The sequence below is a fragment of the Camelus bactrianus genome, chromosome 1 (assembly GCF_048773025.1).
Source record: "Camelus bactrianus isolate YW-2024 breed Bactrian camel chromosome 1, ASM4877302v1, whole genome shotgun sequence".
Classification (NCBI taxonomy): Eukaryota; Metazoa; Chordata; class Mammalia; order Artiodactyla; family Camelidae; genus Camelus; species Camelus bactrianus.
Genome location: NC_133539.1, coordinates 33,235,381 through 33,249,178, shown reverse-complemented (window position 1 = coordinate 33,249,178; position 13,798 = coordinate 33,235,381). Strand labels below are relative to the sequence as shown.

Genomic DNA, 13,798 nt, shown 5'->3' with positions numbered 1-13,798 from the left:
ACTTTGAGTGAACAAGAATTTACTTTTAAAATAGAACTTTGTTTTTCTGACTGTAACTGTGTCTGATATCAGCTAGTGAAAGTAATTGCATTCTCCTTGGGAAAATCCTGTGGATTTGCTTAAAAGGTAGTGATAGTGTCATATATATATATGTGTGTGTGTGTGTGTGTGTATATATATTTAAGTTAAGGAATTTTTTAAAAGCCCTCAAGAGAAGATGAGGAAATAGAAATTTTGGTGATTATTATGTTTGTCTGTGTCTTCACCCGGATATCATTCATATTCAGACCTAGATAAACCATTTAGAAAGTCCAAGTGGATTTCATTTCATTTGACTATTGCTCACTTAATTTATTCACTGTGTCCGAACATTACTGGGTGCCTGTTATTAGCCATAATCAGAGTTCAACATCAAATGCTATGACAAAGTGACAGAGTCCCAGCACTGCGAATGCTGACTGTTAGCCAAAGGCTGAATACTGGTAGTCAGCGAGCAGCATCTGATGGGGAGATGTGTTTGTTTGGTCTGCGAGGTCACCAAGGTTCCTACCACTCTTTGTTGTTTCTCATTGCTGTCTGGGCATGTACCACTGTGTTTACAATCTCTAGTCGTGTTTGTTCAGCCTTGTGACTGGGTTGAAATTTAACCTGCAGGAAAAATGGGGAGAGAGAAATAAACCATCATGGAAGAGCTATCAGCCCAAATACTAATATGAAAGAACACGGTGAATTTGGATTTAATAGGCTTCTTTATGCAATGACATCTAATGGATAAATCTGAGGGAAAAGGTATGCGCTTTTCAACTGGTGTGTTTTAAATGATGATAATGAATGAAGTCATCTAGGTGCTGGTGTATTTGTGTTTTGTTTTGTTTCTAATCCACAAATCCTTTGTTTTAAATAACATTTAGGAACAATGTATAAAGCTGATAAAAGTGGAGTTACTATGATTGAGTTTTCTGTGGGAGTATGTACACTCTAAACGTAGAGTCTGGAAACCACAGGAAGAGGGAAGGGTCAAGAATGGAGCTCTAAAGGATTACCTATATTTGAGTGTCAAAAATAAAGAAGCAGCAGGGGGAAGTCTGAAAGTGAATAGTCAGTGTAACAGAAAGAAAACCAGAAATTAGCATAGAAAGGAGTTTCGAAAAGAGGGCATTTGATCTGGCAAAGCCATTTAGAATAAAAATTGAGACCTTTACTCTTAGCTATTTATTCACTGAATGAAAAGAGTAATATGTGAGGTGGAAAGAAGCCAGAGAGCTATGTTTCTAGGAGTAAAGGGAGTTTAAACAGTAGAATTTTTTGGAATACAGAAAAATGTTATGGCAGCAGCTTGAAGTAAAAGTAGAGTTAAAGAAAAGCCTCATCTGTTGTTTGATGGTAAAGAAAACTATCTGGAGAATTAAAGCAACAGAAGAAAGGGTGATAATGGACATAGTAAGATTCTGGACTAGGTAAGAGGTTGAGGAATAAATAAAGCAAAACGAGGGATTTACATTTAGAAAGGACAGATATTCATACATCTATGAAAGAAGGAAATGATGGATAGTTTAAAGATTGGAGGAGTTTACAATGGGTAGTCTTTATTTTCCTTGTGATACAGAGCACAAGGAGTTTGTTAGAATCAAATAGGTAGAAAAATTGAAAAGAATAGTTAAATTACGAAAGAGCAGATGAGAAAAGCCCAAAATGATACTAGCCACGATCAAGGGAAAACAAAATCGCTATACTGTGTTGAGGTTCTAGTTGTTATTATAAACCATATCATTTTAACTGGTGCCAACTTGAAACACTAGCATCATTCTCCAGATTATATATTTTCTCATTGGTAAAGTAGTAATAACAATTCTGAGTTTTAAAGATATTTCATGTGCCTTGGGTGATATATCAATGCAGGAGTTACAATTCTATTCAGATCAAAATCAGTTTGTAATTAAATGTTTCAAGATCAATTTCAGATCATTCTCGTCAGCAGTTCATATTTGGAATTCACAACTAAAATAGGATGAATCCAAAATAAAGTCATATCCTGGCTTAGTTTTGTGATGACTTTGGATCAGTTTCATTTGACACTTGGGATAGATCCATCTTGGAAAAAAAAAAAAAGCTGTACAAAGATTTGGATTTATATGAAAAAAGAGCACTTTATCATACATGCATTTTATAGTCAATAGCTTCTTAATCTCTAGCTGTTACACAAAACAAGATTGTCACCACTTTTAGACATTAAGTTTCAAAAAAAATTGGTGTAATATATCTTTCCATTCATGATACTGACCATTCTTGAATTATTATTTAAAATCCCACAAATACTTATGTCTTTTAGCAAATTATAATTATATACTGCAAGGTTAAAATCATCATATATATAACAGTTATTCCTCATAGCTATGAAAATGAGCTCACCTTTATTTATATACAGTGAGCTACAGCAGGTCTATTATAGGATCTATGGTTGGTAGTGTATGTACTATGAATCATTTTTCCAGGTCCATACATGCATGCTCTGTCGATGTAGTCACTTGCCTGTTTCTAATTTGAGTCTGTAGCACATATTTGCAAAAGATCTATATTATGAGTAGCATCTATTTATCATGAGGAGGATTTTTTTAATTGAAAGCTAACTGGCCCTTGTATGGACATTGCCTTCACTTGAATAGTCTTTATCTGAGCATATTGCTTTAGGCTACAATTATTAGTGTCTTGCAGTGAATTCCTCAATCTCTGTTTTAAATGTTGTAATTTTCATAAGATTATTTTAAAAGCTTGCTCAGTTAAAATAATCGAGTTTGTCAAAGGATTAACAATGAGAGAACCCTGAAAGAATGAATAATGGTCCGTCATGTGAAATTACCAGATTAGATTGGTTTGCTCTTGATTATCCTGGTATTGTCTACAGATGCACATATATACATTTATTTTTTCTAGTTTTATTGAGATTTGAAAGACATCACTGTATAAGTTTATGGTGTACAGCAAAATGATTTGACTTAACGTAGAGTGAGAAATGGCTACCACAAGACGCTTAGTTAACATTTATCATCTCATGTAGATAGTTAAAAAAAGAAAAAATATTATTTTCCCTTGTGATGGGAACTTTCGGGATTTACTCTCTTAACAACTTTCAAATTCACCAAAAAGCAGTGTTTATTATAGTCATCATGTTATTCGTTACACCCCTAGTCCTTAGTCCTTATTTATCTTCTGACTGCAGTTTGTACTTCTTGATCACTTTCATCCAGTACTCCTCCCCTCACTCCCTGAATCTGGTAGCCACAAATCTGATGTCTTTTCTATGTGTTTATTTGTTTGGGGGGCATTTTTGTTTATTTTCTTTTAGATTCCACGTATAAGTGAGATCATACAGTATTTGTCTCTGACTTACTTAATTTAGCATAATGCCTTCAAAGTCCATCCAGGTTGGTACAAATGACAGAATTTCTTTTTTATGGCTGAATAATATTATATTTTGTATATGTGTGTGCGTGTGTATGTATAAATTATATTTATATCCCAACTTCTACTTCTTTATCCATTCATCCATCAATGGACACTTAGCTTCTTTCCATGCCTTGGCTATTATAAATAATGCTGCTACGAACATTGGGGTGCAGGTATCTTTTCAAGTTAATGTTTTGTTTTTTTGGATAAATACCCAGAAGTGGAATTGCTGGAAGTCCTATTTTTAATTATTTGAGGAACCTCCATAATGTTTTCCTCATTGGCTGTACAAATATATTCCCACTAACAGTGCACAAGGGTTCCCTTTTTTCTACATCCTTGCCAATATTTATTATCTCCTTCTTAATGCTACCTATTCCAATAGGTGGAAGGTGATATTTCACTGTGGTTTTGAAGATTAGTAATGCTGAACACCTTTCAAGTACCTGTTGACTATTTATTTATCTTTCTGTAAAAAAAGTCTATTCAGGTCCTTTGCCCATTTTTCAAATGGATTATTTTCTTGCTATTGAGTTGTATGAGTTCTTTCTGTATTTTGGATATTAACTCCTTCTCTAATGTATGGTTTGCAAATATAGCCTCCCATTCTTTGGATTATCCTCTCATTTTGTTGATCATCTCTTTTGCTGTGCGGAAGCCTTGTAGTTTCACGTAGGCCCAATCAGTATTTTTATTTTATTTCTTGTGTTTTATGTGTCATATCCAAAGAGTAACACTCATGTCACAGATCCTTTTTCCTGTGGTTTTTTTCCTATGAATTTTATGGTTTCCAGTTTTACATTTAAGTCTTTAACTCATTTTGAGTTTATTTTTGTGAGTGGTGTAAGATAGAGGTCTAGTTTTTCTACTAAATGTGAATATCCCCTTTGACCAGCACAATTTATTGAAAGGATCCTTTTCTCTGAGTATTCCTGGTTCCCTTGTCAAGTATTAGTTGACCATATATGCATGGGCTTATTTTGGGGCTCAGTTCTGTTCTCTTGGTCTATGTGTCTGTTTTCATGGTGGTATGATACTGTTTTAATGACTGTTACTTTGTATATAGCTTGAAATCTGGAAGTGTGATGCCTCTAGCTTTGTTCTTTTTCTGGATTGATTTAGCTATTCAGGGTCTTTTGTGGTACTCTACAAATTTTAGAAATTACTTTCTACTTCTATAAAAAATGCCATTGGAATCTTGATCATTGATTTATAGATGGCTTTGCATACAGCATGGGCATTTTAGCGGCATTAATTCTACAGATCCACAAACATGGGATACTTTTCTGTTTATTTGTGTCTTCTTTAATTTCTTTCATCAAAGTCTTACAGTTTTCATAGTGGAGCCCTCTCACTTCCTTGGTTAAATTTATTCCTAGGTATTTTTATTATTTTTGATGCTATTGTAAATAAGATTGTTTTCTTTCATTTCAGATAAATTGTTGTTAGTCTATAAAACTGTAGTACTTTGTGTATTAATATCATATCCTGCAACTTTACAAAATTTGTTGATTGCATCTAACAGCTTTTGGTGGGGTCTTTAGGATTTTCTATATAAAACCAATCATCTGCAGATAGAGCCAGCTGTATTTCCTTTCAAATCCTGATGCCTTTCATTTATTTTTCTTACCTCATGCTCTGGTTGAATTGCAGTACTATGTTGAGTAGGAGTGTTAAGAGTTAGCCTCCTTGTCTTATACCTGTTATTAATGGAAAAGCTTTCAGTATTTCACCACTGAGTATAATGTTAGCTGTGAACTTTTCCTATATGACCTTTACTATGTTTAGGTACTTTCCTTCTATACCTACTTAATTTGTTAGGAGTTATCCAATGAATGAATGTTGAATTTTGTCAAATGCTTTTTGTGTCTATTGAGATGATCATATAATTTTATCATTTTATCATTGTGATGTGTCATATTGTATTATTTTATCATTGTGATGTATCATATTGTATTTTTTGCATATGTTGAACCATCCTTGCATCATAAGGATTAATCCTACTTGATCACGGTGAATAATCCTTTCAGTGAGTTGCTTAATTCTGTTTGTTAGTGTTTTATTGAGAATTTTTATATTTATATTCATGAATTAAGGATATTATTCTATAGTTGTTTTTCTTTTAAAATTCTTCCCTGACTCTGTGTGATGCTGGCCTTGTAAAATGAGTTTGGGAGTGTTCCCTCTTGTTTCATTTTTTGGAAGAATTTGAGAAGGATTGACTTTAATTCTTCTTTAAAAGTTTGGTGAAATACACCAGGTACTCCTGGTACTGGTATTTTCTTTCTTTTTTTTTTTTTTTTTTACATTTTTTTTATTGAGTAATAATCATTTTACAATGTTGTGTCAAATTCTAGTGTAGAGTACAATTTTTCAGTTTTACATGAACATATATATATTCATTGTCACATTTTTTTTCCACTATGAGCTACCACAAGATCTTGTATGTATTTCCCTGTGCTATACAGTATAATTTTGTTTATCTATTCTGCATTTTAAAATCCAAGTCTGTCCCTTCCCACCCACCCCCACCCCCCGCCCTCTTGGCACCACAAGTTTGTATTCTAGGTCTATGAGTCTGTTTCTGGTTTGTATTTTTTTTTCTTTTTTCTTTTTTTTTTTCTAGATTCCACATATGAGTGATCTCATATGGTATTTTTCTTTCTCTTTCTGGCTTATTTCACTTAGACTGACATTCTCCAGGAACATCCATGTTGCTGCAAATGGCGTTAGGTTGTCAGTTTTTGTGGCTGAATAGCATTCCGTTGTATAAATATACCACCTCTTCTTTATTCAGTCATCTGTTGATGGACATCTAGGCTGCTTCCATGTCTTGGCTATTGTAAATAGTGCTGCTATGAACATTGGGGTGCAGGTGTCATTTTGAAGTAGGGTTCCTTCTGGATAGATGCCCCAGAGTGGGATTCCTGGGTCATATGGTAAGTCTTTTCCTAGTCTTTTGAGGAATCTCCATACTGTTTTCCACAGTGGCTTTCCTTGCTTCCCTCTCCCACTCTTAATGATTTAGATGTCTTCTTTTACAATTTTGTGTTTATTCTTTTTGTAATTCATGACAGTTATCTCCTTTCCAGTTATGAGTTTCTCATTTTTGTAGCATCCTGCTTTTCTATTTAGAGTAGACCTGCCAGTATTTCTTTTAGCATGGGTTTAGTGTTGCTAAACTCTTTTAGTTTTTGCTTGTCTATGAAGTTCTTTATCTCTCCTTCTAAAGGATAGCCTTGCTGGATAGAGTATCCTAGGCTGCATCTTTTTTTAATTCAGGACTTTGAATATATCTTGCTACTCCCTTCTGGCCTGTAGTGTTTGTGTAGAGAAATCAGCTGAGAGCCTTATGGGGGTTCCCTTTGTAACTCATTCTTTATTTTTCTCTTGCTGCCTTGAGGATCATTTCTTTATCCTTGACTCTGGCCATCTTGATTATGATATGTCTTGGTGTGGGTCTGTTTGGGTTCTTCCTTTTTGGGACCCTCTGAGCCTCCTGTACTTGGATATCTGATTCCTTCTTTAGGTTTGGAAGTTTTCAGTCATGATTTCTTCAAATATCTTTTCAATCCCCTTTGTTCTTTCTTTCCCTTCTGGAACCCCTATTATGCGTAGATTGGCACGCTTTATATTATCCCATAGGTCCCTTATATTGTTTTTATTGTTTTTTATTTGTTTTTCTCTCAGCTGTTCTGATTGGGTGCTTTTTGTTATCCTGTCTTCTAGGTCACTAATTCGTTCCTCTGCATTATCTAGCCTGCTTTGTACAGCCTTTAGGTTAGCTCTCATCTCAGCAAATGAGTTTACTAATTCTACTTGGCTCTTCTTTATAGCTTCTATTTCATTTTTGACATATTTTATATCTCTAAACACTATTTCTTTTAGTTCCTTCAGTACTTTGATCACTCCTTTTTTGAAATCTTGATCTAGTAGGCCATCAATGTCTATTTCCTTGATTGTGCTTTCAGGGGATTTCTCTTGATCTTTTAATTGGGAGTCGTTCCTCTGCTTCTTCATATTGCTCATATCTCAGACACTGTGGCTTAAGGAGTATCAGTTATGTAGTTCTCCTGGAGACGGTCTGCTCTTAATGATTTTATCGAGAGGTCTTTGTGTCTTCACCCTGTTTCATGAACTCAGCTTGCTGTTTCCAGAGGCCCTCTGTTGGCGCCTTCGTCTGTGCTGCTCCCAGTGGCTGGCTGTAGGCTAGCAGATCGCACCCCCTCCCAACACTGGGTCAGGTGCTGAGCTCTTTCCCTGTGGGTGGGCAGGGGTGCTGTTGCTCCCCCTCCAAATGCCGCAGTCAGATGCTGTGCTCAGGCGAGGCAGGTGGGCGGATTGCACCCCCTCCCAGCACCGTGGTTAGGTGCTGCGTTCCTGCCAGGAAGGCGGTTGGCTGCCCACCCTCTCCTGGCACCGGTCGCTTTGCTGCTCTGTGCAGCTACCCGCTCTGCCTTGGGTCGGTGCTCTGAAGGCGGGCTCTTGGAAGACCATGGAACGGCCCTGCCCCTGCTCTGTGCCAAATCTCAGCTCCTTGTTTGTCTTGGCAGCACAAGTTCTCTGAAGTGCCAGGGCAGAAAGATCCTATCTGCCTTGGGCTGTAAATAAATCTCAGTCCTGCCCAGGAGATTGCAGAGCCCCCAGGTGCAGATTTAGGTCTCGGCCCCAACTGCGCACAGGAGGAGATGGCGGCTGTGGCTGCGCCCTGCCTCTCTTCTCGCGAGAAGCGCCAGTAATGGCAGCACAGGTCTGAGGAGACAAAGGCTACGGCGCCCCTCCCCACAGGGCACACAAGCTGTGTTGCTTTGCTTTTTTCACAATTTATGGGGGACTGAGGTTGTTCTGCTCCGTATCCCCTCCCAGCCATGGTGTGCAGCCCCCTGCAGTCCCCCCAGGGCTGCCTCAGTGCAGCCGCCCCAGTCTTCCACCTGGCTTGAGCAGCCTGTCTTGGCCCCAGCTGCCAGCTCACGTCTCAGGCTGGGTGTTGTGGGGACCCTTTGTGCCCATTTAACTCAATTCTGTCGGTCAAGGGTGCTCGGGGCAGATCTGAGCCTTGGAGGCTCCCTCTCCGTCCCGTTGGCCTCTCCGTTGGAGGGGGGAGACCCTTTGCCGCTTCCTCCCTACAGGATCAGTCCCGCACTGTTTTGCTTTTTCTTCTTTCTTTTTTCCTTTTCTCCTACCAGCTTTTTGGCGTCTTTGTCTTTTGAAGAGGGTGATGTTCTGTGGGAGTTCAGCACGTGCTCTGCTTGGCTGAGTAGGTCGATAGATGTGAGTTTTGGTGTATTTGTGGGAGAAGGTGAGCTACAAGCATCCTTCTACTCCGCCATTTTGCTTCTCTGGTATTTTTTTTCTTGAAAGATTTTAAATTACTGATCCAAAATCCTTAATAGTAATTAATCTGTTCACATTTTCTGTATCTTCCTGATCAGTCTTGGTAGGTTGTACATTTCTAAGAACTTTTCCATTCCTTCTAGGTTGTCCCAATTGTTTGCATATACTTATTCATAGCAGAATATTATAATCCTTGGTATTTCTGTGGTGACAGTTGTAATATCTCCTTTTTCATATCTAATTTTGTTGATTTTGGTCCTCTTCCTTTTTTAACGTGATTAATCTAACTAAAGGCTTGTAAATCTTGTTTATCTTTTCAAAGAACCAAGTGTTAGTTTCATTAATCTTTTCTATTGTCTTCCTGTTCTCTATTTTATTTATTTCTGCTCCAATCTTTATTATTTTCTTCTGTCAGCTAACTTTGGGCTTAGTGTTCTTCTTCTAGTTTCTTGAGACTAGAAATTACAGTTAGGTTGTTTATTTGAAATCTTTCTTTTTCCTTAATGTAGCTTTTTTCATTATGAACTTCCCTTTTAGAACAGTATTTGCTTCATCCCATAAGTTTTGGTATGTTGTGTTTCTGTGTGTGTTTGTCCCAAAATAAGTTTTTATTTTGCCTTTAATTTCAACTTTGATCTATTGGTTGTTTGCTAGGGTGTTAATTTTCATATATTCATGAGTTTTCCTCCTGTTATTATCTAGTTTCATACCATTGTAGTCAGAGAAGATACTTGGTATGATTTCAGTCTTCTTGAATTTGATAAGACTTGTTTTGTGGCCTAACATATGGTTTATCTTAGAAAATATTTCAGTTTAGATTTCTGAATGTCCACCAGTGATGTTCTCAAGCAGGCAGGCACACTAATAGGGCCTCATTTTGTGTGAGGCCACTGCCCAAGCTCTGAGGTATGCATCAGAAGATTGTGTATTCTGCTGCTATCAGGTAGAATACTTTATGTATGTTCGTTAGGTCCATTTGTTTTATAATGTTGTTCAAATCTGCAATTATTTATTCTCCATCTGAATGATCTATCCATTGTTGAGAGTGGGGTATTAAAGTCCCCAACTATTACTATATTGCTGTTTATTTCTACTTTTTGCTCTGTTAAGTTTCACCTTTTTAGGTGTTACAGTGTTGGATGCATAAATATTTATAATTGTTTTATCTTAATGGCTTAACCCATCTATCATTATGTAATTACCTTCTTTTCCTTGTTTTACTGTTTTTTAGTTTAAAGTGTATTTTGACTGATATAAGTATAGCTACCGCCCTTCCCCTTTTTCAGTTACCATTTGCTTGAAATACCTTTTCCAACCCGATATTTTCAGTCTGTGTGTCTTCAAGGTTAAAGGGAGTCTTTTGTATGTAGCATATTGTTGGGTTTTGTTTTTTCATCCATTTAGCCATTCTATTTCTTTTGATTGGAGAATTTAACCTACTTACATTTATAGTAATTACTGAAAGGTAAGGGCTTACTATTGCCATTTTGTTCATTGTTTCTGGCTGTTTTGTAGATCCATTGTTCATCCTTTCTTAGTCTTTTTTTTTTTTTTTTTTTAATGACTTTTGGTACTAGTGTGCTTTGACTTGTTTAGCATGTTTGTATACAACAACTTAGCTTCCATGGAATTTCTAAACTTATCACTTTTTCTTCTCCTCACCCTCACATTTTAGGTTATTGTTGTTACAGTTTACATATTTTTTAATATTGTGTATACACTAACAGATTACTGAAGTTAATGTTCTTTTTTTTTTAACTTTTGTTTTTTAACTTAAAACTACAGTTGTAAATGAATTACATACAGCCATTACCATATTACAAAAATCTAACTTTGACTTTATATTTAACATCACCAATGAGTTTTATACTACCTTCTGTTTTTATATTATCTAGCACCCTCATGCTTCCATTAAAATAAACCCCCTTTAGAATTTTTGATAGGGAAGGCTAGTGGTAATAAACTCCCTCAATTTTTACTTGTTTGAAAAAGATTTTATTTCTCCTTCACTTTTGAAGAACAGTTTTGCAAGGTATAGAAGTCTTGATTGACCGTTTTTTATTTTTCTTTCAATATATCATTCCATTCTCTTCTGGCCTGAAAGTTTCTGTTGAGAAATCTACCTAAAGTCTTATTGGGGTTCTCTTGTAAGCAACTTCTCTATTTTCTCTTGCTGATTCTAAAGTTCTTTGTTTGTCTTTGATGCTCAGCAATTTTATGTGTTTTGGTGTAGCTCTATTCAGGTTCAACCTATCTGAGATACTTTGGGCCTCATGAATCTGGATGTCCATTTTTCTTTCCACATTTGGAATGTTTTCAGTCATTATTGCTTTAAATATACTGTCTGTCTTTTTTGCTTTCTCTTCTCCTTCTGGAACTTCCACAATACAGATATTTTTTCCTTTGCTTCCTTTAAGTCTCATAGGCTTTCTTCACTCTTTTACATTCTTTTTTTCCTCCACTGACTGGATAATTTCAAATGTGTTGTCTTCTAGGTCATGAATTCTTCTACATGGTGAAATCTGCTTTTGAAGCTCTGTATTGAATTTTTCAGTTCAGTCATTGTATATTTTAGCTCTAGGATTTCTATTTTATGGTGGTTTCTATTTCTTTGAACTTCCTGTTTTGTTCATGCATTGTTTTCTTTTTTTCACTGAGTTATCTATGTGTTCTTGCACTTCACTAAAGTTCTTTAAGAAAATTCAGAATTCTTTGTCCAACAGTCCATAAGTCATTATTTCTTTAGGGTTTGGTTTGGGTTTCTGAATGGGTCCATTGGTGATGTTCTTGAGCAGGTGTGCTCACTATTAGGGCCTATTTTGTGGTGAGGTCACTGCCCCGTGGTCAGAGGTGGGAGGGTGTTCCACTGGCTGAGAATAGTTGGATAGGACTGCTGATTTGGTTTCCCACCCAAGCAAGGCTGTAGGATGGGCTCCATGGTTGCCTGGACTCTCTGGTCAAGCTAACTAGGTGGTCAGACTGAGTACTATGCTCATTAGTAGGTGAAGCTACAAATCAGCTTCCCTGCCTTGGCAGGTCAGCAGAGCAGTCCCTAGGGCCTACACTGCTCACTGTTAAGGGATTCAAATCAGGCAAGACTATGCAGTGAATCCCCTAACCAGATGGAGCCTTTGGTTTTCCTCTGCAGACAGGGAGGGCCATGAGTTGTGCTCTCTATCTCAGAGCCACTGTAAGCAGGGCTGCTGGATGAGCAATGCAGTTTCCCATGTGCTCTGGTTAGCTTTCCTGGTAGGGCGGGCTGAGTGCTGTCTTCAACAATGGGCTGGGGTGAAACTAAGTTTCCCTGCACAGGCGAAGATCTCATCCCTCTCCCTGCACAGCCATCTCCAAAGTTGACAAGGCTCTGTGGTCTTAACTGTGAACCAGTGCCCCAAGTTCACTGGCTGAACAGTGATACTAGCTTTGCTCTGTGGACAGTCATCTCTGCCTGTGGTATTTTCTGCTCAAGTGATGCGGGGCCATCTTTCAGGTATTCTGGCCAGCCTTTCTAGTGGAGTGGAACCAGGAACTACATTCAGCAGTGGGCATAGCTCTGACTCAGCTCCCTTGCCTTGGCAGGAGCAGACCAGGCTTTACAGTAAGCAAAGCTCTTCACTTAAGAACATAGATTTCACCCTGCTGAGTTCCCTGGTCAGACTGCATCACTGTTTTGACTCTACAGATGAGCAGAGTCACTGGTTGGGATTACTACTTGGGTGCTGCAGGTAGGAACTTGGTCTGCCAAGATCCATTACTTGGTCTGCCAAGACTCTCCCCACTTTTTTTGGTCATAATTCAATTCCCAGTGGTCAAGCCCTGCAGATTCCCCCACGATTTTCATGAGGTGAGACTGGAGTGGGGACTCCCAAGAAGTGACTCACAATGCTAAGGGAGCTGGATGCCTACACTGAGCTTTCTTTCCACACTGGTGTGGTGTGCACACCTAAAAAAGGTGCAATGCAGTCAGTGAATAACCACTCCTTTTACCCTTCTAATGCTGTCTGTCTTGGTCTCTGTGATGAAGAGGGGAGGAGAGAGGGTGCTTCAGGCTCATTCCCATTTCAAGGATTTCCTCAGTGGTGTCTTATCCATGAACTGTATGTAGTTGTGTTTCTTGTGAGAGGGAGCATGTCAGGAATGACCTATGTTACTATGTTGGTGACATCACTCTCATAAATTTAGAATGAATGTTTTTCAGATAGGATCTTGGCTTTGCTACATAATCAAATATAGAATGTGTTGTATTTTCTCCTTTTTAATTAATCCTGTCTCTATAAATATATACTAAAAGAATTTGTAAATCAATGCTTGAGAACTTGCTTGTTCTGTTCAGCTATATGTTCCATGGGTTACAGGAAATTAATTTTCACTCTTCTTTTCAACAACTTTTATTTAGTGTCTAGCATGTGGCCTAGTACTTGGTATTAAGCATGTAGTACTGGATAACATGCAATGACTGTCATGGGAATTATAGTTTACACATTTAATAAGCACTCCCACCTCACATTAAGGATTAGAAAGCTAACAAAAGAACACATGAATGTTTGTAAATTTTAATGGGTTCCATGAATACAGCAAAAACTCTTGGGAAAGAGTAAATTGAGTGGCAGGAGTCAAAACTTTTGAAGAAAATTTGTATAACTGTTCTAGGTGAAATTGAGGTTAGAATGGGGAATTTATCCCTGTTGAAGGAAATAAACCATTGATGCAATTACCTGTGGTGGAAAAGGACTTGTTACCTTCAAGAAAGTTTTAAAAATCTAGGATGGTTATAGGACACAATTTCATGCCCACACAGTGACATGAAAAAAGCAGCCAGTGGCTAGAATCTTATGGATTGTGCTAGTGGGTTTGGGAAGCAATCAAAGAGTAGAAAGTAAAAAAATAAAACAAAACAAAATAAAAACATAATGTAACCTACTTTCTATATGATTACTAAAACTGTTGTTAAATCATGGAGTAGAATCCATACATCTTAGAAATAGTACCTTAATTGGAATTTTTAAAATCCCAGATATCA

At 37.4% G+C, this 13,798-nt stretch overlaps 1 long non-coding RNA gene across 2 annotated transcripts in view; it reads left to right on the top strand.

The window, feature by feature from the left end:
* The first annotated feature begins 654 nt into the window (after positions 1–654).
* The window catches only part of LOC141577388 (uncharacterized), a 72,442-nt gene continuing 59,298 nt past the window's right edge, over positions 655–13,798 (top strand). For both annotated transcript variants that reach the window (XR_012506268.1, XR_012506267.1), the window contains exon 1: positions 655–789. This is a non-coding gene — a long non-coding RNA (uncharacterized LOC141577388). The remainder of the gene's footprint in view (positions 790–13,798) is intronic.